Raw genomic sequence first — 5,641 nt, forward strand, 5'->3', positions numbered from 1 at the left:
GAGAAAAAAAAAGATTTTCTAAAGTCTGCACCACAAAAAATGTCTGCAGTTCTATGTACGAAATCTGCAGATTTACAGACAAATATGCAAATCTGGCATCTCTGCTGCTGTCCCTGTTTCTCCTACCCGCACTGCGTTTTGGTTACCTCGGCAGCCATGGGCACCAGAAGACTGATAGGAGCGATTCAATGACGGCTGCTATTGCCAACATAACATTCTCTCGTCGTTAATCACTTTGGCAGCCAGCAGCAGTGGTGCCACTTTTCCCTGAGGTCAAATCCGTAGATTTGGTTTCATGTGTATTCCTAATTGTATAATTACATAAAATTAACAGCGCAGAGCTCTAAGCCATAAAGACAAGCTTCCAAAAATTAGTGATCAGTGATGAATAGATAAACTTTAAAGAACAGATGAAAGATTTAAATTTCCTTTCAACTCTCAGTGAACGCCGAATCATACAGAATCTTTCTTCAAACTGAATGTTGACCAGGGATGTTATCAGAACAAAAACGCGCTGTTTTCTTATTTTCCGTAGATATCGGGAGAAATTATAAAAAAAACCGTTCATCAGCAGATTATGCAGATCTGCTGATGCACTGATGAGTCGAAGACGAAACGTAAAAATATGAAAAATGTCATGTGCACTTTTCACAAACTGATTCCTCACGAGGTACCAAAACCCCTGAGTGACTAAATCCGTAGATTTCAAGAGGGTCATCCGTAGATCCGTAGAAAAGACAGAAATCCGTAGATCTACCGATATATCCGATGGGTTGGCATCGCTGGACAGCAGTATGACAAACTTGGCTCCCTCAGAAACTAGAGATAGTCGGATTTTGGGAATTTGTTGTAGTGATTTCAATGGCTATAATAAATTTCATAATTGGTTGACAAAGTGATCACCAAGTAACGATTCGCTTTGGGCTCTTGTGTTCGAGTTTGCATACATTGATAATTCAAGCATGCAATTTTCACTTGTATGCTTTACAGAGTATTTATGAAAAAGTTAGTACTAGCTTGGATTTTTGTTTGTTTTTTTTTGTGCTATTATATAGAAATTTAGGAGGCGGTACTCGAAAGTGTTCCAGTACGAAATGAAAAGTAGTTCTTGAAGAGAGTTTGTATGAAATAGGAATCGCTAGAGCAGATCATTTGGTTTGCATATACTCTTGGTTGAAGGTATCTTCACGCAAGTATACATCTTCAAGGTACTTCAGTTAAAGCTACTTTGAAGAAAAATTTTTGAATGATCGCTTAACAATTCGGAATATAACGAATTTTGAAGGGATCATAATTTGTCAAGCAATAAGCAATTTTTATCCATGGTGTGGGGAATAAAGAAATCCATAGGATTATAAACGTGAACCGCTAGATATTATAACCTAGTTGCGGAGCCATCAAACGGCGTCATCACAAGAGCGGTGACGCCAACCACAGATAAGATAAAGAATTACTTATTTCATTCTAGTACCACTGAGAACGAACATCTACGCTAGTACAAACTTTTTCAAGATAGCTGGGTGAGCATACAGGTAAAAATTTGATATAAATCACCGTTGCCTACGACTTTGCATTCATGAATTAACATTGTATGCAAGCTCGAACACAAGAATCCACCCAGTGGATTTTATCGACCCGCACCGGTCCGATTGAGCACGATATCGACTCGATCGTAGAGCTGCAATCTTTTATTTTTCACACACGCCGGGTTAAACTTTTACTGACTTTGAAACATTTCAGTAAAAATTTAATTTGCTGAATGTTTGGTAGAGTTGCACTGAACCTCTTTCTGTCATAATTATACTGACTTGTTGATCGTTCATTACCGACGCTCGGTGAAATTTACAAATAATCCGTAAATAAATGAACGTCGTGAACTATAACTGTTCTTCGGTAAATTTCACTGAAACCCATGAAATTAAGGGAGCACATGAATAAAAAAATTACCACCAAAATATTTTTGCCCAACAAGTAATTTATTAATTATTACTAAATTAAGAACTTACTATTCAACAATGATTTATAATAATATAACTAGGATATATATCATTTATCATCGTTGATGGTAGTATAAAGTACGTGATCACCAGCCATTTGATAGAGCTAAAATATCAAGTTTAAAATATAAATTACTTGCGTAATCAACTAATAGCAATCGGGAAGCAACGTTTTCGATCCTTCCAATGGTACATTTTGTTACAATAATCGTTACAAGCCTATAGAACAAAATTTTAAACCGAAGGATACTGCTAAGTCAAGAGTGGGGCACAATGTCCGTAAAGTGACTGTTTTTAGAAAATTCGTATATCAAAGAAATAGTTTTTTTCTCTGCATACATGTACCGGAAATATTAGCACTGTTAAAAGTTAGTAACTAAGTAGTAACCGACCATGAGGTTTTAAACGGATGAAATGCTTATTTAGTCTAAGAAAAACCTTAAATCGAAAAGCTGCCTAATAATATTTTCAGTTTTTTCATATTTTCCAGTAAACGACAACTGCCAAAGTTGCATAGCAGAACGATCCCATGCAAAGATAGTGTTGGTGATTAAGCTTTTGTTTAGAAAAGTCTTAAATCTGATAGCTTGACATCGGGCACTTTGTTTTTGATTCGTTTGTAGAGGTTTCAATCTTAACCCTTAATTCCATGATTTTTCAAAAACAGCCGGTAGTGGCCCAGAACACGGGAAAAATACAAAAAAAATCCCCCGACAAAACTACCCCTTCAGGGGTGAAAAACAGTCTGTCCTATATATGGAACATTGTGCTTTAAATTATCTGAAATCACGAAAATCAAAAGTTTATTTTTTTAAATTATTAGTATAGTAATTTACAAAACAACAACAATTTTTTTTTTCGAATTCTTTCATAAGTATAGAGCGCTCTTGGATTTTTTTGAAAATAGCAGAAATCAGCTATGTACGAAATTCTCGTTTTGTGTTAGGAACATACCACTAACATCTCTCGATATGAAGGGAATTCTATGAAACTTTTTTTTGTGAGTTAAGAAAGCGTCTCCAATATGGAACATCATGCAATCGGTGAAAAATATACATTACAACGCTTCGTAGAATTGTTTTTAAATGTGTGTCCCATATTCGGGACTTAATGCAATTAAGGGTTAAGGTCATTCGCCTCTTGGGACCAGAAAAACTTTGATTATCAATTTGAATTGAATTTTGTCCCAAGATTGATGATTTTGTTCCCTTCCAACCGTCCATATATTTTAAGGACACCTAAAAAAAAATTTTTTTTATTAAAACTTTTCTTGTCCACTTTTTGCAAATATTGCGCATCTAGCGATAAAGTATTCTATGTTATCTCCTCACAAAGTTAGTTTAATTGGATTCTTGGATGATTATGAGTATCATTTTATTTCAGTTTTCGATAAAAAGACACAGTAAAGAAATCAATTTTGACAAGAAAAAAATTTTGTTCAAAAAATACTATTTTTGTTTAAAAACAGAATTGTAATGTATACAACGATTGGGTCTAAATTTCATTGAAAAATTATGCCTTTTGCAAATCGATTTTAGATAAGGTTTTATTTCAGTACCTTTGTTTGAAAATCTAACTAGTTTTGTGGAAATCACTAGTACGAAACCTTTTTCTGTACGACCTTTTTTGTCATCTTTCGACAGACAGTAATAATATGCAAATAATATGACACAAAAAACTTGTGCCGCCGATTGTTTGTTTATTTGTTTATTTGTTAAAATAATTCATCTGACAAATAATAGTCTAAATGAAAGGAAAAAGGTACAAACGGTCAATTTATAAAAAAGAAACACTTGATAACTTTTGTGCAAACTTATGCGATGGTTCCCCAAATTCGAACAGATGCTCAACTTTGGAAAATGCACGTATACATTCTGTCATTGGTTCATGTAGTCCGAAAGTAGTACGATGAAATCTTGGTTGAAGTAGACTCGTCGAGCGTAGAGATCGCTGAGAAGCACGGAAGTCAAGGAGAGATAATAATTTTGGTGAATCAATATCGCCATTGATCACTTTAGCCACAAGTAACGCTTGCTGTATTTTTCTACGTCGCTCTAGTGTTTCCAGTCCAATCAGGCGACAACGGTCAGGATACGGTGGGAGATCCAGTGGGTTCCGCCAGGGAAGGTCCCGCAAAGCAAATCGAATAAATCTCTTTTGTACACGTTCTATCCGTAAATTCCAAACCAGTTGGTAAGGACTCCAAATTAAACACGCATTTTCAACTAGTGGACGCACCAATGAGCAATACAACGCTTTCAAACAATACGGATCCTTGAAGTCCCGACTAATTTTTGCAATAAATCCGAATTGCCGTGTTGCTTTGGAAATTAAAGTTGATCGGTGTAGATTAAAGGTGAGTTTAGCATCCAACAAAACTCCGAGATCATTGACAAATTCGACTCTATCAAGCGTTTGTCCATCAATTTGATAGTCAAATACTATTGGATTTATTTTGCGATGAAAAGTTATAACTTGACATTTCACGGTACTGATTATTAAAAAGTTTCGTCGACACCAGTCTACGAAAATATCTAGGAGCTCCTGAAGATGGACACAATCTTCAACAGCACGGACTGCCAGGTACAGCTTTAAGTCATCAGCGTAAACCAATCTGCATCCGACGCCAAGTAGTAAAGCAGCATCGTTGAAGAACAGCACAAACAGTAGTGGACCAAGGTTACTGCCCTGAGGAACACCCGATTTATTCGTGAACGGAGAAGAAGTACAAGAGCCAAGCTGCACACGTAGTACTCTGTCGCATAGATAAGAGCTCAACCATTTTACAAACGTTCTCGAAGCGCCTAATCGAGACAATTTTGCTATTAGTATTCCATGATCAATTCGATCAAATGCAGCTTTTAGATCGGTGTAGATGGCATCAACTTGTGACTTTTCTTCGATCCGCGTAATACATGTCGATGTAAAATCCAGTAGGTTCGTATTCACTGATCGTCCAGGCATAAAACCATGCTGGTCGGTGGATATGTATGTCTTCGTTTGAGATAATATTGAAGCGCTAACTACTAGCTCAAATAATTTCGACGCTGCTGGCAAACTAGTTATACCACGATAGCTTCGAACATTCAGGCGATCACCACTTTTAAAAACTGGAAACATAAAAGACTGTTTCCAGATTGTCGGGAATATACCATGCTCAAACGACTTATTAAAAATTGCACATAAAGGATCGGTCAGGACGTGGGCGCAACGGCTATAAACTACTGCTGGAATACCGTCAGGTCCCACAGAGTATGACTTTTTTAGCTTTTTTGCGGCGGTAATGATCATATCAGGAGTAATTGTAAATGTACTAATATCCACTAAACTGTCAGGAACATCCAGCGCGGCGGTCTCTGCCTGGCTGGCAGATGCGGTGCTATCAGCAAAGACAGAAGCGAAAAATCTCGCGAACAATTCACAAGAATCTGATGTACCCGTTGATTCTACCCCATCAAGACGAACGTTTGGAGGGATTGATGAACATTTTCGTTTCGAATTGATGAAGCTCCAAAACTTTTTAGGATTCCGCCGTAGATCAAACTGGATGCGCATTACATAGGTTTTATATAAACCAGCATTCAATAACCTATATTCATCACTGGATTTCTTGAAGTTTTGCTTAGTTACAGAAGAACGCCATC

The sequence above is a fragment of the Malaya genurostris genome, chromosome 2, assembly GCF_030247185.1.
Source record: "Malaya genurostris strain Urasoe2022 chromosome 2, Malgen_1.1, whole genome shotgun sequence".
In the NCBI taxonomy this organism is placed as follows: Eukaryota; Metazoa; Arthropoda; class Insecta; order Diptera; family Culicidae; genus Malaya; species Malaya genurostris.